The sequence below is a fragment of the Callithrix jacchus genome, chromosome 6, assembly GCF_049354715.1.
Source record: "Callithrix jacchus isolate 240 chromosome 6, calJac240_pri, whole genome shotgun sequence".
NCBI lineage: Eukaryota > Metazoa > Chordata > Mammalia > Primates > Cebidae > Callithrix > Callithrix jacchus.
In genome coordinates, this window is record NC_133507.1 from 48679931 (window position 1) to 48702821 (window position 22891).

Sequence of the window (22891 nt, forward strand, 5' to 3'; positions counted from 1 at the left end):
TAGTTCCCTTGGTCCTATATTCCCAAAAAAGGAAACCTCTGGGTGATGGCCACTCCATTTATTCTCTATTTCATCACCAGGATAATTGCTCAAAACTAGAATTTGATCCAGATTTCTGCATTACGCATCCCTTTTGTTCTTTCTGAGCTAAAGCCAGGGATGGCTGGTTGGTCACAAGAGCAAGCAGGCATTAGTCTACAATGTATATGAAAACTTGAAAACTATTGAATTTAGAATTTAATGATAAATGTATAAGTTTTGAAACATAGTTTGTCTAAGTTGTTTTTGTTAAAAAATCATAGGACTGGTTTGCAAAATACGCTTTAGTCTTATATTTGGCCTATTTGCATAAAGTGCAGCAAAAATAATTATTTCTATATAAGCCTTTTGGACTGATGAAAGTTTGTTCCACAAGGAATCGCAGATAACACCTTTTAAAGCAGAGCACAACCATGGGGTTTGTATCCTCAAACACCTGTGAGCTTGGTGATTCATTCCTCTTAAGGTCCAGTTTGTGGTGAATGCTGCAACTTTCAGGGCAGTAGGCTTCCCTCTGTCCCAGGGAAGGTCCAGAAATTCCATACAAGAGTCAAGCCCTGGAATCAAGGACCCCAAGAGCCCATTTGGTGCTTTACCCACTTTGTGCCTGAGCTGGTACCTAAGGTGCAAAACAAAGACTCCTTTAACTTTTCCCTCTGCTTTTCTCAAGTAGAATGTGTCTTGCCCTATAGCTACCACAGCTAGAAATGTGTGCTCAGTCTAACCTGAAGCCAGCAAGTCTCAGAGTCTCACTCAAGTCTCTCAACATAGTACCTGGGTATCGCTGCTTGTTATTCAGGGACTAAAGGCTCTTAAAGTTAGCAGGAGATAAATCCTGCCAGGACTGAGTCCTTCCTTTCAAGACAGGAGATTTCCTTCTGGCCCACAGTGTGTTTAGAAATGTCATCTGGGTTCTAGGGCCTGGAAAGGGTGCCTCATGATTCTGATGGTACCCTATCCTGCTGTAGCTCAGCTGGTATCCAAGATTCAAGACCAAATCCTCCCTATTCTCCTATCTCCTCCAGCAGAGGAAAGATCTCTTTTGAAGCCATGAGGTGTTCAACCTGGGGTTGGGGGAGAGAGAACGCCAGCATTCCCTTGGCTATCCCAGGTAGTGATCAGTAAGTCATGTCCCCCCAAGTCCACTGGCTCTGGGACAAGTTTATCACTAGGACTTGCCTTAGAGCTGCAGTCCTTGTGGCCTACACTGCCTTTCAAGTTTATCTAAGGTCCAGACCACTAGGTGGTGGTAAGGCTTGTGGGAACTCAAGTTTGGACTGCTAGGACTGGTGATTACTCTCTGGCTAGGGCTGATTTATAAATGTTCCCTCCTCCATGGGTAGGCATCAGCCAAGTTTAGTCCAGTTTCGTTTTCTGCTATAACAAAACAGCACTGAATTTAATGCCTCAATTCCTGTGCTCTCCCTCTCCCCAGCACACAGAAACACTCTCTGCATCATGCTGTCACTGCCAGGGGATGGGAAAGGGGTGGCCTCTGTAACTCAAGACTATTTTTTTCTATCTCTTCAGTGCCTCTTTCAGCAATATGAAGTTAAAATCAGGTACTGTGAGCTCATTTTTTATTCTTATGAAGATGTTTTACTGTGTAAATGTTACTAAATCAGTGTCCTTGCAGGGAAGACAAAAAATGGAGCCTCCTATTCTATTATCTTGCCCTCTACATTGCCATTTTCTAACCTACCTGTTAAATATATTATTACATTATCTTCTGATTTATGTGATCATTAGAGAGAACTGCCGCCAGATTAATTTTTTTCCTATGGTAGGTAATTTTGTCTCCAAATGTTTTGTTTTCTTTTCATTTTTATTAGAATTTAGGGAAGAACTTTATATTATTTATTGTATTTGGGATTTACTGGTCTTCTGGAATTTGAGGATTTATGTTTCTTAATTCTAAAAATTTCTTAGTCACCTTTACCTGGTTCTCACTTTTTAGAACTCCAATTCAATAAATTTGGGACCTTCCCTATATCCTACATAGCTGTTAACGCCCTTTTCATATTTACCTTCTTATCTCTATATGCTGCATTTTGAGTCATTATCTTAGATCTATCTTTCTACTATTAATCCATTCACTGAATATATTAAGTTAATGACTGTTTTCTGTTTCTAGAAGTTCTATTTTTATTCTCAATTCTCTTTTGATAGTATCATGTTCTTTTCTTATGTTGTAGTTACCAGTAACATTTATTTTATGGTCCCAATTCAATAATTCCATTATGCAGTTTACTGGCTTATCCTGTTGCTAACTCCAACTCATGGTGGATTATTTCCACATGTGTTTTTTGATTTGCATTGAAAACATACATTAGATGAATCTTGATTAACAGTATTCTGTAAGTCTTACAGGTTGAAGTTACATCATCCAGAAGAATTTTGTCTTTGATTCTGCTCAACCTCAATGTCAACAGGTTTTATCAGGCTGTGGCCACTTTTTTTATGTCAGTGTCCAAGTGTGGGGTTCTTCAATTATGTGTGTAGTACAATTAAAACTCCAAACCAGTAGAAAGACAGATCTATGGTTACAAAGTCTTAGGGAAGAATGTTTTCCCACAATGCCAAGATAAAGGCATGACATCTGCCTGGGCTGGTGGACAGGATTTTTTAAATTCACTTTTTCCTCAGCTTTCTTTTATTCTTGTATACACATGATTATCAGGCTTCTACTTTACCAATTCTCATTCAGCTACAAAATCCAAGGGATACTGGATCATACCTGACTTCTAGCCCTTTTAAGCATTTTTCCTTTTAAAAATGCTCTATTTCACTATCTTAACTCTTATGATCCACAAAATTTTGACTTGGCTTTCCTCTTGCTTTGGTCCTCCACTACTGTATGAATTCTAAGTTATATATTGATGGCCTCCATTCCCATTTATTTCAGAGTCATATACTCAACTGCCCACACTTTATTTCCTCCTGGATGTCCCACCAAAACCTCAACCACAAAACATTCAAAACCAATTTATCTTCCCCTCCAACTCTTCAGCTTGGTTGATGATACCACCACCTAGTTTCACCAAAAAAAAAAAAAAAAAAAAAAAAAAAAAAAAAAAAAAAGACATTTATCCTAGACTCTGATCTGTCTTACACATCATAGACAGTTTATCATAAAATCCTGTGCATTTGGCCTTCTATTCAAACTAGCATGATTTCTCAACAGATCATTGCAATAGGCTCTTAAACTAGTCTCTCTTCAGTCTCAAGTCATGCATCTATCTTTCATTGCACTTTCAGACTGGTTTTCTAAAACAAATTACTTCACTTCCTTATTTAGAGTCTTTCAAAGACTTTATTGTCCACAAAATTAAATCCAAATTCTATTAGATGTTCTATAATATTCATCAAGATTTGGTTCTTTACTTTTCTAACTTAATCCTCTGTTTCCTTGAACATGATGCTTTTAACTATTTCCAGTTAGAGAGTGATAGGAGAGGTAGATAACAAAGAATGCATGCTTTTCTAAAAATGACAAAGGCTATTGTAACCCAGAAAAATATTGATGTGAAGAAATCTAAACTCGGTATTGTCAAATCTTCTGATTTTCTTTTAAAAACTTTTAATCTAGATTATTCTGTGCAATGTCTCAAATTTTAGACATTGCATCTAATTCTAAAAAAGTTTATAAAATAACCTATAAACCAAACTATACCTATATCATGATCTGACTCAGTCTAGGAGAATTTGTGACTTCTGAACATTTGTTCTGATGTAAGTGCAAATCTGAATATCTAATAAAGTGTTGGATACATGGTAGCCCTCAATAAATAATTTTTGCATGTATGCAGGATAAGGAACAATAGTAGTAATACCAAGGTTTAAAAGGTAGTTGAGGCTGGGCATGGTGGCTCACACCTATAATCCCAGCACTTTGGGAGGCCAAGGTGGTAGGATTACCTGAGGTCAGGAATTTGCGACCAGTGGGGTCATCATGGCAAAACCCCATCTCTACTAAAGATATTAAAAAAAATTATCCAGGCATGGTGGCAAGTGCCTGTAATCCCAGCTACTCAGTAGGCTGAGGCAGAAGAATCACTTCAACTTGGGAAGCAGAGGTTGCAGTGAATCAACAACATACCACTGCACTCCAGCCTGGGTGACAAGACAAGATTGTCTCAAAAAACGGTGGTTTAAAATCTGTTGAAATATTTGACGATTTTAAAAAGAAAGGCATTGCATTAATTTATCATATTGACTCAGAATACCTTAAAATTAAACATTTAAACGTTTTTTAAATTTTTTCTAGTTTTCTTTTGCCCCCTCTTCAACAGATATATCTATTGCATACGACTGGCCTAAAATTGAAGTCAGCATTGAAGTTGGCATGCTACATTTCCTTTCCTATTTATCTCCCTCTGACTCCACTCCCCAATTCCAGTTTGAATAAATGAAATAAAATCCATTTCATCATAACTGACCTCCTATAAATTTGGGACTCCTTGAATGTGAACACATGGCAAGCTTCAATGTTAAATAGGAATGCAAAATATTTACATAAATGGCCTTATAATTTGGTTAGAAATTATGTGAATTACTCAAAGGAAAGGTGCTTTGTAAATGTGTAATGATAGCATATTCATGACCAGCCATATAAAAAAACTATTTTGTGTGTATTTAGCACATAAGCAAATTCTTTTACTAGAAACAATGAAACAGCAAATAAAACATGCTTATGTGCTGGAAATGGACAGCTGGATTTATGCTACTCTTGCAATATCTCCATCACAAGCCATATGGTTCTTGCTCATTAATGCAATTTTTTTTAAGTTTCACTTGAGAATAAGTCTGAAGTATGATAAATAAACAAAAACTTTTTTTTTTTTTTTTTTTTTTTTGAGACGGAGTTTCGCTCTTGTTACCTAGGCTGGAGTGCAATGGTGCGATCTTGGCTCACCGCAACCTCCGCCTCCTGGGTTCAGACAATACTCCTGCCTCTGCCTCCCGAGTAACTGGGATTACAGGCACACGCCACCAGCCCAGCTAATTTTCTGTATTTTTTTTTTTTTTAAGTAGAGACGGGGTTTCACCATGTTGACCAGGATGGTCTTGATCTGTTGACCTCATGATCCACCCGCCTCGGCCTCCCAAAGTGCTAGGATTACAGGCTTGAGCCACCGCGCCCGGCCTAAGAACTTTTATCACTGTTCCTCTTTCACATCTTAAGGGACTTTCATTAAATTTTCATGTATGGTGGGTTTATACTCAGTGATATCTTCAGATATAATATGACAAGTACTTGTCACTTTTGACATAGCAAATCTAGTGATTAGGCTTTCATTTGTTAGTTGGTTTTGAAATGGAGTTTTGCTCTTGTTGCCTAGGCTGAAGTGCAATGGCAGGATCTCTCGGGACACTGCAACATCCCCCCCTCCTGGATCCAAGCGATTCTCCTGCCTCAGCCTCTCAAGTAGCTGGGATTATAGGCACCTGCCACCAGGCCCAGCTGATTATTTTTATTTTATAAAGTTTTAGTAGAGATAGGGGTTTCACTATGTTGGCCAGGCTGGTATTGAACTCCTGACCTCAGGCGATCTGCCTGCCTCAGCCTCCCAAATTGCTGGGATTATAGGTGTGAGCCACTGCCCTGGCCGGCTTCTTTTTTTCTTTAAAAGGTAATTTAGAAAAAGAAGGCTAACCATATTTGATGAAGACAGCAATAGCACAGCAATATTTACAAATATTCTAGTAACTGTATTCAGTTTAGTTTGGGTATCTATATAGTCCATGGTGTGGTTAAATAAGTCACCATTCAAGAAGCCATCTGAATTTAAGGTTTATAGATTTTTGTTTCCATTCTGAGGCAACACATTTTAAAATAAAGACTACTCCATAGGATTTATTTAGTGATAACCAGTTTTTTTCTTAAAAGATAATTAGAGGAGAATGTTCTTAAGCCATTCAGAAGTTACATGTAAGTCTATCTGTGAATACCACTGTGCCAAATTCCACAAAAAACAGAACATTCTCACTTCTGATAGCTTTGTAGTTGAAAAAATGTCTTTTTTCTTTTTAGTCTACTGTAACAACTGCATCTTAATAAGTAGAAGATAACGTAATAGTCATGATAAAAATGAAAAGCTAAACATGTAAAAATAGTTTGATTGTGTTGGATACTGTAGAAGGGAAATGTCTATGCTTAAGTTCATCCCAAATTACAGATTGCATAATTTTGGCTTCTAAACAGATGGCAAAGCATGTACAGATTTTAAGAGCCAAGGCAATCATCCTATCTGCCAGTCAAATATCCATAAATTTTTAACAAATATCTTCAGCAACATGAAAAAGAAATCTAGTGTATTCTATACTATGAAAGTCATTTTAACATTATTTAAGAAATGAAATTTAGCCTAGGGGTTTCTAGACTTTATCTTGAGTGAAATTTAGTCAAAAGCTACAGAAGTGAAAATCAGCATCAGGCACAACTGACCGATTTAATGGTCAGAACACACAATGTTTCAACACATGAACACAACCAGAGTTCAACATTGGGTGGGTGCCTTCTGAAAACTCCACTGTGATCATGAAAGAGTAAAACTGCTAATGTGTAATCCCTTCACCACAGTCTTGGGAAGCATAAATTAGGAATACACACTGTCTTTAATCTCCAACAGGCTATCACACTCTAGGCTTAAGAAATAAAAGAGGTAAATTAAGTCAATATCTCAAGGTGCTGTGCTTGCCAACTCCCAAAATTTATAAGTGGTTACCCTGGATAATCCTCCTCAGGTTGAGCACTTAGCATAGACTTGGAATTCACCCACCTACCTCAAAGCTTGCTGTCTATCTATGGATTTATTCAGCACCAAAATGGCTGCCTGCAACTTCCCACTGGAGCATGAACTGAGTGACTGAAAAGGACTTCTAGGCAGCTTCCCACGAAACCTATTCTCTAAAACTTGAAGGTAATTACAAGAGAAAATGATAATTAGCAAGGAGGGGACTGGTGGAGATCCTTTCAATAGTTTGTCTCCCATGAAAAAATTCAACATTAAAAACTAAATAAATGGAAGTTTAAGTGTTTCCATGTTTTAAGGTTTGCTTTGTTAAACAAAAATGTATGCTTTATGTATTCTTTTCCCTCTTTTTTTCTTTTTGCTTATATACACGAGGTCCCAATTAGTGTAATATTGTCCCAGTTAGTGTAAAGCATTGAACAAGTACCATATCTGTGGGCCTTTTTTAAACTGTAGATTACGAACAGTTCCTGAGGGTTCTATGAAATGCTCTGGAATAACGTTAGTTTGAAATGGGAAAAGTTGTGGCAAATTGAGTTGGCCCAGGTATATGGTAGTATAATGTGCTGGACTATGATAAACTCAGCACTCTCATCACCTTTGAACCACAAGTCTCATGTTATGAAAGCAACACCATTTATATTTTTGGGTAAATTTTGTTATGCTCATAGTTCTTTAGTACTAAATAATTAAGTTTACTTGCATTTTATGTTTTTATAAGGGCTACTAGCATGAGGGCTTTTATATATTTTGTGTTTAAGCACCTTCAACTAATGTTAGGTTAAAGCCAAACCAAATGGAGAGTCTTATAAGAATTTGGAGAGGAGTTTCGAAAGAAGTACAAAGAAGTGGACTTTTAAATGAGCCATATCAAATAATAGAATTACTTTTTATGACTATAAAAATAAATTCAGACCCCAAGAACTAAATTAGAGTAATTCATTAGTCATATAATTCTTAGTATTCATGGATCTCAAGAAAAACATCAGAAAGTGTTTTCCCTACTCTACAACTGTCTTATTTACTTCTGAAGTACAAAAATTCATGCCGCTGAAAGTCTCAGAAAACAATCTTATCTTCTCTGTAGATAATAAAAAATAGCCTATCAGTTTTTGCTTTCTCAGATACTGGTCATAACAAATGAGACAAGTATTTCCCCTCTCTCATGAGCATCAGAACTGTGATTCAAATAAACACATATTTTAATCTCATACCTCCACCCAAATCTAACTCCCAGAGTAAAGCGCAAAATGTTATATTTCTACTGGCCATAGAATTAACTCAGTTTGTTTACTTTTAAACATTTTCTCTATATCTCATTTCTACTCAATGTTGGTTTTCTGTTTGTGAGTGTATATCTGCTTTTCTTTCTACAGATAAAAATGCACCTTGCTATCTTCCAAGTCAGTAAGTCAGTTATAATCTCTATCTTCCTACAACATGTTAAACAACACTTGTTAAATAAAACACATCCACTTGGGCATATGTTTTCCAAAGAACAAGAAAGAAAAGATTGACCTTTACTTCGCTTATCTTTCCTCTTGACTCTCTAAGTTAGCCTTGCATAAGAGAACTTGGTATGAGTGGATAAGTTTAGCTCATGGACCATGTTCCAATTTGACAAGTACTACCTCAGTAAGGTTTTCATAATTTATTAAGTTTAGGAGAGTTTTTTGGGCATCATAGTACTCTTAGTTGCAAAAAAAAAAAAAAAAGTCCAAGGAGATCTTAAGATTTAGACTTAATTTCTAGCAGGCAAGTAAATATGTCAGACAAGAGTTGGCTATGTGATATAGTAAGACACATAGATGCAAGCTACAAAACTGAATGTTTTAGTTAAAACAGTGACAAAACGCCACTGTTGTAGGCAGGGAGGGGGAACCCTAGAGCCTACATTTACTTTGGCTGAAACAATTTTTAAAGCAATTTAGATTTGAAAATCTTGACACAGGTCCCTCAAACCTCACTGTTTCTATTTGTCTTACAGCAGAACAGCTTCCCTCATTTACGTTACCTACCCAATACCTGAAGGCATTTGCTTTGTAATCCCTGGAGAGCCTTTAAAAATTCTGTTATAGTTTATGGGTCCTGTCAATACCTGAAATGCTTTCCATGCCTAACAATCCTCTTTACTATTTCAAATTGGTATAATATTCAACATGCACTAAGCCCTTAGGGGATTTTGTGGGAAAGGTCAGCTCTAAGAGCTGATTATTACTCATTATTAAGACTCCTTTGTTTCATTCAATCCCTTCACACAGTTGGGGAACACTCCTCAAGGGATGAGTTTATCTCTGTGTACTTTTGTAATAAAAGTGGTATTCATTTGCAGTCTTTGCCTTATTTAATTCCTCCCTAGTCAAAGAAAAGCCTCTTTTGCTGGCTAATGCTTTTAAATTATTACTTAAAAATCTATTCCTTGTGTTATGTAGATTTATCTTTACCTCTTACCTTTCAACTTGCAATGATTCTCCACTAGACACTTAACCTTTAGTCTTGTTTACATTTTTTCCTAAATTTGACTCTCAATACTGGACACAAATTTTTGATCTAAAATATGGAAATATACAAGAGTGCTTTTAAAAAATCATAATCACAACCAAATTTTTTTAAATTACCCTTAAAATTATTACACTCTGTAATAAAACATTTCTTTTTCCCCTTGGCAGGAGTCTTAGTTGTCATCATTTAATGCATATGGTTCTCTTTTTAAGAAGGTATTTTGTGCTGGTAACCCTGTGATACAAAAAGCCACAGAAAACTGGTTGGGTTTTCCTCATTTCTCTTTAGTCTGCAGAATGCTCTTAAGAGTGTTTCTCCAACCTTAGCAATGTGAAAAATATAAAAACTACAAATCACGATTTTAGTTGACCAAAGAGTTGATAAGGCCAACAGTTGGCTGAATTACAAAGTAAGACAAGTTTCTCCAAAGAGACAGGACATTCCGAGTGGCTCACTTGTAACAGAACATGGAGGAAAAATTGGTCACCATACAAGCAAGTCAGAAGAAATCAATTACAATATTCACCAGTTTTGGACAATATGGGCTGTGTCTGCTGAGGGCTCCAGATTTAGTTGAGTCCTTGTTTTACTCACTAGCAAGCATCCTCACCTTTCAACCCGCATTGAACTTCCACTGGGATCTCATGAGAAAGACTACGGCAGAGCAGGAGTTTGAAGATAGAACCCCTGGGTAGAACAGGCCTGGAGGTAATTAGATGCTAGTGAGGGAGGAGGGAGGATTTCCTGAAACTCTGCTCCTCTGACTGTCTCCTTCTTTCACATGAAGCAAAGATCTTGACTCCAGGAAGAAAGCAAAACCAATAGTCTCTAAGAAACAACAACCAAAAAAAAAAAACCCAATTGTGGTGGAGGCTACAGTAGAAAATGTATCTCTCCACTTAGGAGACAGGCAGAAAACAACTGTGTCCCAAGGACCCTATTCCAGTACCAAGCAAGAATGGCCTGCTAACACTTGAGGAGGCAGGAAAATTGAACTCTAGATTAACCACAGAAACCAGGACAGGTTTCACTGCAATGGGAAGGAGAAGCAAAAATGCTGAGACAGCCCAAACCCAAAGCTCAGACAGACAAAGCCAAACGAAGCCTGAAGCTGAACCAGGCCAACAGAAATAGATTGCCATCTTTGGCAGTCTTCACTGGGTGAGAGGCAACAACGTGTAGAAAAAACCCACACAAGTGTGCGGGAATGACTGATAGCTGAAAACCTAGTGCAGACTCGGAATATTCTGTCATCACAGCCCTCACCTTAACTGCAAGAAATAATAGCCCACAACTAGAGGAATCAGAAGTGTATAATGCACTCAAAATAAAACCCAAGTCTAGCACAACTTCTGTATTAATTCAAACTGCCATATAATTTTCATAGAATTTATTTCTAATGTAAATACTATCTTGTTTCAACTGTTTTATACTTGATGTTTTACACTGAAGTAAAAAATACAAAGCAGAAGAACAAAACTATAGCTAAGAGATATGAAATACATAAATAGAACCAGTCTTGGATGACCTAGAGGTTAAAATTATTACATTGGGACTATAAAGTCACTGACTGTGTTAAAAGTTCAAGTGGAAAAGATAGACATCATGCATAAGCAGATGAGGAATTTTAGCAGAGACATGGGAACTATTAGAAAACAACAAGTGGAAATGCTAGACAAGAGAAACGTATCAGAGCATTATTCCAGCAGGCTTAATAGACTTAACATGGCTTAAGAAAGTATGATTAAACCTGAAAATAGATCAATATAAATTATCCTCACTGAGACAAAAAGGGAGGAAAATAGTCAAAATATACAGAACTTCAAACTTCCAGTTTGATCAAGTGGCCTAATATGTAACTAGAGTTACAGAAGGAGAAGAGAAAGGAGATAGAAGAAATAGTTGAAGAGACAAAGACTAAGAATCTTAAATTGTGAAACACACTCAACAACATATCCAAAGAACTTCTAAACCCCAAGATAAATACCCAAATTTAAAACCAAGTAAAAATACCACAAAGCACATAGATACATCACACACAATAGTTCAAACAGCAGAAAATCAGAGAAAGAAAAATCTTGAAGACAGCCACGGGGGGAAGAAAACAGTAAAAGAACAAAGATAATAATTAAAGCAGACTTCTTACCAGAAATCACGCAAAGCAAAAAGCAATGGAATATCTTTAACCCACTGAAAGAAAATCCTGTTCACCCAAAATTTTAAATGCAGTGAGAATCAAAAGCAAAAAGGAACACCAGAAACACATTCTGAGAGCTATGTCATTGCCAGTAGACTTGCACTGAAATAAATTTTTTAAAATGTTCTTCAAACAGAGCATATAATAGCAGTCAGAAACTTGGATCTGCACAAAGTAATAGAGACTTAAATATGAAAAACAAGGTAATTTTAAAAAATTTTAAATTATCAATTGCCACAAAAAAATTAACGCTCTAAAGCAATCATGTATTATATAGTATAATTTGTAAAATAGGTAAAAGTAAAACATATGAGAATAGCAAAAATGATAAAAGAGTATGTTTGGGAAAATATTGTCATGAGAGTCTTACAATGTATATGAATTAGTATAATACCCAAATATAGACAGTGATAAGATAAATATTGTACACCATATAGCAACGAGAATAAAAATTAAACTAGTTTATCTAAAGTGGAATATCTGAAAGACATACGAGTTGTGAACAGTCAACAACTGGTTAAAGATACTACCACAAACATGGTAGCTGAAATTTTAGCCCTTAAGTTCTAAGGCTTAAGAAACTGATGATCAACCAGAGTGAAGAACCAATACTTAGAAACAGAAGAGTCACATTAGATGTTCAGTTAATGCTGAGAGATCTCAACCACCAAAGTAAGGGAGAGCTGCTCTCAAGCTATATATAGGGAGGTGACCAATGGCTATTATCAGGTACCTTGGTATTCAATAGATTAGAACCAACCCAAGAACCAGAAAGCACTACCCATGCTCTATTCATATCTGAATACCCCAGATGTCTAGCAAAGTACAGTGAACACATAGTAGTGAACAAGATAGACAAGTCTTTGTATTCATGGATCCCACACCCAAAGAAGGGGAGATGGATAGTAAACATGTAATTACATGCAGAAATATTGCAATTTGAGATAAGGCTAAGTATTATAAAGAAAAATAAATGAGAATATGAGAGAGTTCATGGTTGTGGGGAAACAAACTGATATAATATCAGGGAAGGTCGCTCTGATGAGGTGATATTTGGGCTGACTTGGAGATAAGGACCCAATCCTACACTACAGGAAGGAGGAGGAGTAAACAAAAACCCCTAATGAAAGACCAGAGTGGTCGGAACCCAGAGGACTGACATGTGACTTGAGCTATAGGCAGAGGCCACATTCAGTAGGGCCTGGTAAGCCATGCTATATGTCCAAATATTGTTTTAATTGAGATGGGACACTTTGTGTTTAAGCAGAAACATAACATTTTTAAATAAAACCAGAATCCAGAATAATGCTACATAAAGACTACCAAACCAGGCACAAGATTACTCTCTAATTTTTGGTGATACTGGGCTTAAATATGGACTCTAACAGTAAAAGTGATGAACATTCTCACTGCCCCCTGTATAACTGCTGCTATCATTTAAGTGTTCATTATGTTCTAGAATCTTTGTAAAGGGTTTTCCCATGCATTATACCTAAACTTCGCAAAAGCTCTGACGGGAAACTGAGCCTTAGCATGTTTAGGTTAATTACCACATGGTCATACTTTGTGATAGTTTCCTATTACTAGTGTAAAAAATCACTACACTCTTACTGGATTAAAGCAACACACTTTACTATTGTACATACTTCTGAAGGAAAGAGGTTTAAAATGTGTTCACAGGGCTGCATTTCTTCTGCAGGCTCTAGGGTGCAATCTGTCTCCTTGCCCACTCCAACTGTCAGAGCCTGTCCACATTCCTTGGCTTGTGAGCCCTTCTCCTCCATTTTCAACGTGCATCTCCAATTTTTTCTCTCCTATTCTTAGCTTTTCTCCTGGACTCTAACTTCACTTCCTTCTTCTATGATTACATTTGTCCCACCCAGATAATCCACAATAATCTTCCCATCTATCACTTTAATCACATGCAAAGTGCTTTTATCATATAATTAACATTCACAGATTCTGAGGATGAGATGGGCATCTTTAGGGGAAACACTATGCAGCCTACATACAGGATTTGTGCCCCCATCTTTTGGAGAGAAGATGACAGAAGTCACTATAAGGGGAAAATCTTCGTGCATAAAATAAGGAAATACGTTCATCTTCCAGGAAAGTCATTGACCTGGAAAGAATGGATGGATGGAGAGTACAAATCCAGGCTGGCCAGGAGCCTACATGTGTGGACCAGATAGCATCACCTAAGGAAAACAGAATCAATTTGTCCTTCTTATGCTGGGCCCAGTAAATATGCCCTATATATGTATCACTTTATTCAATTTTCACAGCCAATATATGAAACACATATTATAGTCTGTAAGAAATACCTAAGAATGGGAAATTTATAAGAAGTGAGCTTTAGTTGTCTCACAGTTCCTCAGGCTGTACGGGAAACATGGTGGCATCTGCTTCTGGGACGGCCTTAGGAAGTTTTTACCCATGGTGGAAGGCAAAACAAGGGCAGAAGTGTCTCACATGGTGGGAGCAGGATCAAGAGAGCAGAGAGGTGCTACACACTTTTAAACCAGATCTCGTGAGAATTCTATCGCAAGAACAGCACCAAGAGGATGGTGCTAAACAATTTGTATTAGGGTTCTCCAGGATTCTAACAGGATATGTGTATATTTGAAAGGGAGCTTAGGGAGAATTGGCTCAAACAACCACAAGATGAAATCGCACAATAGGCCACTTGCAAGCTGAGGAAGAAGTCAATAGTGGCTCAGTCCAAGTGCAAAAGCCTCAAAAGCAGGGAAGCCAACAATACAGCCTTTAGTCTGGCTGAAGGCCCGAGAGCCTCCAGCAAGCTGCTGGTGTAAGTCCAAGAGTCCAAAGGCCAGAGAACCCAGAGTCCGATGTCCAAAGGGCAGGAGGAGCAGAAGAAAGCAACCAGTAACGACAAAAATAAAACCCAGAAGACTCAGCGAGCTGCCTTATTCCATCTTCTTCTGCAGGCTTTGTTCTAGCCATGCTGGCAGCCGACTGGATGGTACTTACCCATACTGAGGGTGGGTCTTCCTCTCCCAGTCCACTGACTCAAATGACAGTCCTCTCCAGCAACACTCAGACACACCCAGAAACTTTACCAGCTACCTAGGCATCCTTCAATCCAATTAAGATGACAATTAATGTTAACCATCATATCACTCATGAAGAATCTACCCTCATAATCCAATTACCTCCCACTAGGCCCTACCTCCAACAATGGAGATTTCAGCTCCATATGAGATTTAGTGGGGACATCCAAACCACATCATAATTCTACTTTTACAAGTGAGGAAACCTGAAATTTTTTTATTACAAGTTAATTATGTAGTGGGCCGGTATCTGTAATTAGCTCAGATTCTAAAGCATTTAATTCAAAAATATCAGAATCTGTCAAACAAGAACACCGGCCTAGGGAGTAGGTTGGGTAAATATGTCATATTGAAGAGTTTGGAGATGGATTTAGAGGTGATTAACTTGAAATATGGGGCCAGGCACGGTGGTTCATGCCTGTAATCTCAGCACTTTGGGAGAATGAGACAGGCAGATCACGTGAGGTCAGGAGTTTGAGATTGGCCCACCCAACATGGGGAAACCTTGTCTCTATTAAAATGCAAAAAAACTGTCTGGGCAGGGTGGTGGGTGCCTGTAGTCCCACGTACTCAGGAGGCTGAGGCACAAGAACCACTTGAACCTGAGAGGTGGAGGTTACAGTGAGCCAAGATTGCAAGACTGCACTCCAGCCTGGGCAACAGAACGAGACTGTCTCACAAAAAATAAGGAACTGGTGATGATTAACTTGAAAGAGTGAAGTCTTTGAGAAATCCTATGATAATGCAGTCATATAGAATACCTGGTCTGGTACATAAAACTTAGGAAAAAAAGTCACAAGAAATACAGATTTGAGGTGGGGCTCACTGCTGAAAACAGAATTTAGATAGCTCTAGACTAGATCAGAACTTTTTTCTAGTGTGCTGGTGAGAACTTGAACTCGAGCCAGAGTGCCTGTGTTTGAATCCTAACCCCTCTGTTTACTAGCTTTATGTTCTTGGTCAAGATGTTTAACTTTCCTGTGCCAAGCTATCCTAACTGTAAGTGAGGACAAAAGCAGTACCTTTCCTTATAAACTTGTCATATGCATTCAATGAATTGATGAAGTGATTAAAACTATTTCTGGCAATAAGATGCACTCTACAAATGTTATAATTATGAGGATGAACTAACATAGTGAGTGCTTGTCACACTGAAAAAATATGTAAATGTGGTGTTGAAAGATCTCCAATACTAGAATAACTCAAACCAAAGTTAAATAGTCACACACAGCCAGGCGCGGTGGCTCACGCCTATAATCCCAGCACTTTGGGAGGCTGAGGCAGGTGGATCATGAGGTCAAGAGAGCAAGACCATCCTGGTCAACAAGGTGAAACCCTGTCTCTACTAAAAATACAAAAATTAGCTGGGCATGGTGGTGTGCGCCTGTAGTCCCAGCTACTCGGGAGGCTGAGGCAGGAGAATTGCTTGAACCCAGGAGGCGGAGGTTACGGTGAGTGGAGATTGTGCCATTGCACTCCAGTCTAGGTAACAACAGCGAAACTCCATCTCAGAAAAAAAAAAAAAGTCACACACAAAAAGATGCTTGAGAAGATATCAGCATCTGGTAGAAAGTTAAGAGTGGCCCAGTTTTCATGTTCCATGAAATGCTTGTAAAATTAGATAATAAAAACTATTTGTGATGGTTCATATCAGGTATCAACTTGATTGAAAGATGCCTGAATGGCTGGTAAAATATTATTTCTGGGTATGTCTGAGGGTGTTGCCAGAGGAGATTGACATTCAAGTCAATGTGGGTGGGTGTCTTCTAATCTGCTACCAAAATGGCTAGAACAAAGCAGGGATAAGGTGGTGGCATAATTTTGCCTTCTGTTCCTCTTACCCTTGGACATCAGACTCCAGATCCTTGGGGCTTTGGACTTCAAGACTTTCACCAGTGGTTTGCTGGAGACTTTTAGACCTTCTGCTGCAGACTGAAGGCTATACTGTTGGCTTCCCTGCTTTTGGTGCTTTTAGACTTGGACTGAGCCACTACCGGCTTCTCCCTTCCCCAGTTTGCAAAGAGCCCATCATGGGACTTCGCCATGTAATCCTGTGAGCCAATTTTCTCTAATAAGCTCTCTTTTATATACAGACACATCCTATTAGTTCTTTCCCTCTGGAGAACCCTAATACACGATTCTATGAGTTGAGGGTCGGGAAAGGGTAATTGGTTATGATATCCTTGACTTGGGAATTAACTGTGTGTATTATCATGTTAGAGTTCTGAGAAGTCCTACAGAAAGAGAAGTCCACAACTTATTTTTAAACCCTGATTTTCAACTATGTACATGCATGTATGAGTATGTGGTGTGGGTAGGAGAGACAGAGCCATAAAGAGAAAGAGATGCTTAATATCTAGTGAATTTTCTATGGAACACAGTTCGTGAAATGTGAAATTAATAGACTAATCTCTAAAGTACCTTTGCTTCTAAGCTATTATGCTTCTAGGTTTATATATTACTCCAAATGTGTTAAAATAACATGCTCTACAGTAATGTGAACTCTCAGTTTATAACTATTTCACTATAGATTTACTAAACAGTGCAATTCTTCAGATACCTATGCCTACATCATTTTAAATTTTCCAAGAGGAATATTCCCATGTAACTTCCTTTGACAAGGGTACTTTCAGATTCCGAGCAGATGCCTTTGGTTTTTACAACCAGTCTCAAAAATAATTACCCTTTAATCCAGAATCAGCCATAAAGAAATAATGGCACATTCATGGCAAATAACCAGATTCATAAAATTCTGACCAGGTATGCCATTACACTGCTTCAAAAGTCTAAGAAATATGTAAGATATGAGAAAATGTTTTATAAGCCATAATTGTTAGCTGTTCATCCATGCAAGAGTAAACTATTTTTAAAATTATATTATATCCTGAACATGAGTTGGGTCTTTTTCATTCAATAAAAACCACAGATTTGTATATTTGTAGTTCATAGCATGAACACACAGCAGGCATGCTCCAGTTCTCTTAACTCTTCAAAAGAGGTGTTGCCATCTTCAGAGAGCTTTGTTCCCTTTGTGTTCACTAAATTGTAGACTTTTTTTTTCCAAACCGAAAACATATTAAGCCTCCTCTTTCCTAAAGGTCTTAACACTGCTGCATCGTGTGGTCAGAAATCTTTTATTTTTTGAGTTTCGCTCGTTACCCAGGCTGGAGTGCAATGGTGCAATCTTGGCTCACTGCAACCTCCGCCTCCTGGGTTCAGGCAATTCTCCTCTCTCAGCCTCCTGAGTAGCTGGGATTACAGGCACACGTCACCATGCCCAGCTAATTTTTTGTATTTTTAGTAGAGACGAGGTTTCACCATGTTGACCAGGATGGTCTTGATCTCTTGACCTCGTGATCCACCCATCTCGGCCTCCCAAAGTGCTGGGATTACAGGCTTGAGCCACTGCGCCCGGCCTGTTTGGAATCTTTACTCAGATCTTCACCTTAGTTAACCTCTTTTCACTCAGATTTCAGCTCACAGTAGCCTCCTCAGAGAAACCTTGTCTGGTAGGAGTGTTATATTTTAGGTCAGAGCTAACTAGTGACTATTTTTTGTTTTGGTATTTGAAACTTATTTTTACAAATTATATGAACCCTACTATCACACGTAATTTACTAGGTTGAAGCCTCAACTGAAAAGCTTGTGTTCCTAGAAATACGCTTAGCCCATAGAATATAATATTGAGAATCGACTATTGATGGATAAATTTTATCTGCTATTTTGATCAAAAGCAGCAAAAAAAAAAAAATTTCTACAGAAAGCTTAATTTCAGCATACCTCAGATTCACTAACACAGAATAGTTTTTTAATTTTATATATTCTTAAATATGGACTTCTTACATAATGCCCAGGAATAATTTACTCAGTGACCATTAGTTAAGAGAAGTTTAGCAACTGTAATTTACAGGTGAGCCAGACAAAGACCAAGACCCTGCCAACCAGTTTTCAACCATGTAGTTGAAATAAGCTAATAAATGGATCCAAAGCTGTAATTAAAATAATTCTCATGTCTTTTTATAGCCACATGTTTTAAAAAAAAAGCCTGTAATTCTCACAGATTGGGGATAAAGGAACATGCCCAGACTCCCAATGACAATAGCTTTGAACTGTACTTCCAAAAGGTAGGAAAATCAGTCACTGGGTTAGACAGAGTGCCTTCAGGCCTCACTTACTACAACTTCCTTTTTGTGGCTATGGAAACCAGACACTGGAAGAGTTATGCAACATGCTGGGGCCACACTGTGGTAGACAAGAGAGAGATCAAAGTACTCAAAATCTAGGGTCTTTAATTCTTCAGTTCGACTTTCTGTTCACTAGTTCACACCACCCTCCCCTGAATTTCTAGGATTTTCCATGGCGTCTCCAACTTATTGATCACGTCTTCTCTCTCTTCTCTATCATTTTGGGAAAAAATGTCCTTATAACTAAAATATTGTATTCTAAACTTATATTCACTTATTAAATTCACCTTCTGATCCATAACCAACTATGTTCAATTCTAGTTATTGATCAATAAGATAATCAGCGATTAAATTAATTTCCTTACCAATCCACAGCACTATTAAGATATTTTGGGCTTAAAATTGAAACTTATATTGCATTTATTTATGTGAGTCTATTTTTCAATATCAGTTTTGGTCCTTGTAACCTAAGCCCTACCCTAGAAAATATTTAAATGGCCTACCCTTGGAAATAACCTTGGAAAACACGTGCTTAAATGCTGATAGAGGGATTTTGACTAACAGGTGCTGTTGAAATAAAGGCCTCTGAACTATATGTGACTACAATCCTAGTAATGAGCTTCCCAATTCTTAAGAGCTTCATTTTCCAGTTTTATAATTATCATGCTGCTACTGTCACAGGAAAATGTTTACTCATCTTGCTATTTGTCCTTCATGATTGTATTATCATTGTAAAAATGTAATTATTAAATTGGCAGAACAAAGCCACAACTAAATGGTGTTCACAGAGAACTTTTAATTTTATGACCTAAAGTTAATCATATTTATAAAACTAAAGGGAGTCTGAGAAAAAATTTCTTAAAGTCATTTAGTTAAGAGAAATTTATTATGAAGATGTTATCAAGATTTAGATTGACATACCCAGATTGAAGATGTATTAAAACTATCGTAAGACTGGCATCAATATATCAACAACCTCTGTACTATAAAAAAATCACCGCTGTGTGAACAAGTGTAAAACTTTTTATTGGTGATCGATCCAAGATGGCCGCCCACTAACAGCTCAGGATTGTAGCTCCCAGTGAAAGCCCAGAGAACGAGACGATGCCACACTTTTAGACGAATTTTCGTCACTCACCGATCAGCCGATTCCCAGTGGAGGAGCCCTACGGGTCGCCAGCGCGACTCTTGTGGCCGCCGCAGCGGTTTTGCCGGCTTCTCGGCGCAGCAGCTCTTCATGCAGAGCCAACGGGACTGCTTCCCCTACTGACCGGAGTTTGGAGCTCCGGGAAGTCACAGCCGCTTGTTGTGGACTCAAGAGGGAAGCTAGACCAGAGATTCCCGGGCAGAAGAGCACCATCAGTCTTACCGCTGCTATTTAGGCTGCCACAGTGGGTTGCTCGGATCCCAGCACTGGGAATCAATAAGTTGGACGTCGACTCAGAAACCTAATTAGAAAGGTGGTTCATCTACAATGAAGGGAAAAAAACAGCCTAAGAAGGCCGAGTACACTCAAAATCAGAACCCATCAGCAACGGAACAAGCCCTTATGGAAAAGGACTCATCAGCAACCGAACAAGCCCTGATGGAAAAGGACTCATCAGTAATGGAACAAGCCCTGATGGAAAAGGACTGTGTTCCATTATCTGAAGTAGGCTTTAAAAGGTGGATGATAAGAAACTTCTGGGAGTTAAAGGAACTTGTTCTAACCCAATGTAAAGAAACTAAGAACTTGGAAAAAAGGTTAGATGAAATGTTGAAAAGAATAGACAATATAGAGAGGAATACAAATGAACTTATGGAGTTGAAAAATACAACACGAGAACTTAGTGAAATATGTACAAGCTTAAACAGCCGAATGGATCAAGCAGAAGAAAGGGTACCAGAGGTCGAAGATCAACTTAATGAAACAAAACGACAAGACAAGAATAGAGAAAAAAGGATAAAAAGGAATGAGCAAAGTCTCCAAGCAATATGGGACTATGTGAAAAGACCTAATATATGCTTGATTGGTGTACCTGAATGTGACGGAGAGAATGAATTCAAGCTGGAAAATACTCTCCAGGATATTATCCAGGAAAATTTTCCTAATTTAGCAAAGCAGGACACCATTCAACCCCAGGCAATACAGAGAACACCACAAAGATATTCCTCAAGAAGACCAACCCCAAGGCACATAATCGTTAGATTCACCAAGATCGAAACGAAGGAGAAAATATTAAGGGCAGCCAGAGAGAAAGATCAAGTTACCCATAAAGGTAAGCCTATTAGGCTTACAACAGATCTCTCAACGGAAACCCTACAAGCTAGAAGAGAGTGGGGGCCAATATTCAATATACTTAATCAACAGAACTTTCAGCCCAGAATTTCATATCCTGCCAATTTAAGCTTTACATTTGAAGGAAAAATAAAATCTTTTAGGAACAAGCAAGTACTCAAACATTTTATTACCACCAGGTCTGCTTTACAAGAACTTCTAAAAGAAGCATTATACACAGAAAGGAACAACCAGTATGACCCTTTCTAAAAATACACCAAAAAGTAAAGAGCATTAACATAAAGAAGAATTTTTATCAATGAAAGGACAAAATAGCCAGTTAATATCAAACGGCAGCAACCCTAAATTTAAATCGACCAAATCTCCCCATCAAAAGATACAGACAAAATCTAATGGTATATCCAAAGATATACATAGACTCAAAATAAAGGGTTGGGAAAAAAAAAACGTACCAACCAAATGGAGAGCAAAAATAAATAAATAAAAATCAGGAGTTGCAATTTTCACATTTGACAAAATAGATTTCAAAGCTACAAGGATACAAGGGTAAAAGGATTAATGTAATAATAAGAGATCTTAACACCCAGATACATAAGACCCATAATGAGATTTAGATTCAACGAGACAGAAAATTGATAACGATATCCGGGACTGGAACTAAGATTCAGAACAAATAAACTCAATAGAGCTCTCCATTTTAAACACACAAAATATACATTATCCACAAAATCTAACGATATATCTAAAGATATACAAAGACTCAAAACAAGGGGATGGAAAAAAACTCACCAACCAAATGAAGAGCAAAAATAAATAACAAGCAGGAGTTGCAATTCTCACACTTAATAAAATAGATTTCAAAGCTACAAGGATGCAAGGGTAAAAGGATTAATGCAACAATAAGAGATCTTAACACCCAGATACATAAGACACATAATGAGATTTAGATTCAACGAGACAACAAATTGATAACGATATCCAGGACTTGAACTCAGAGCCAGAACAAATAAACACAATAGAGGTCTCCATTTTAAACACATAAAATATGCATTAACCACTTTAAACACTCAAAATATTGATCGGCCATTATTGAAACCCATTTTAGGAATGAAGTAATATTCCTTTTTCCCTCTTTTTCTTTTTTTCCCCTTCTTTTTCTCTTTTTCCCTCAAAAAAAAAAAAAAACTTTTTATTAACATACTCCATTGCTGAAACAAATTTTGAGTTGTGTGCTCTGGACTTGTAAGAACTCAGTACGCAAAAATCATAGTAATAGGATCAGCTAATAAGGAAAGTTCAACTAATACATATAAGTTAGCTATTCCTCTTCTGTGGGCACTTATTTGTAATTCTGCTTTGTTAAATATCAGGCTCTGAAGCCAGACCAACTGGACTCAAATTTTGGCTTCACTTTATTGGTTATGCCATCTAGGACAACTCAACATAAGAGTCTCAATTCACAAATTACATGTGAATATTTTTTACTGAGATTGTTGTGAAGAAAGTATCTTAGTTGTAATGGTACCTAATAAGTGATTGTCAAAGGTTAGCCCACAGTATTAAGATGGTAATATGTTATTAACTCAGATTATATTAGAATCACAATTATAGTAGGCACAAATTTTAAAACATTCAGGAATTAGTTCAAAATATGTAGTGATTTGGGTCATCTTTGTGTACAATGTAAAATGCTGATTGTAATGTAGACGTGCAGAAATATTTTGCAAATACTTAAAATTTTGAATGACCTACTAATTTCGAGAAAAGCTTTTCTTGCTCCTTTGTTCCCCTAGAAAAAGATATTATAATGGCCACAAAAATATTCATAGTAAACTTATTCACAAAATCCCAAACTGGAAATAACC

General features: G+C 37.5%; 1 long non-coding RNA gene across 4 annotated transcripts in view; it reads right to left on the reverse strand.

The window, feature by feature from the left end:
• Positions 1 to 22891, reverse strand: part of LOC118154541 (uncharacterized) — a 310862-nt gene that overhangs the window by 123626 nt on the left and 164345 nt on the right. The window lies entirely within an intron of this gene.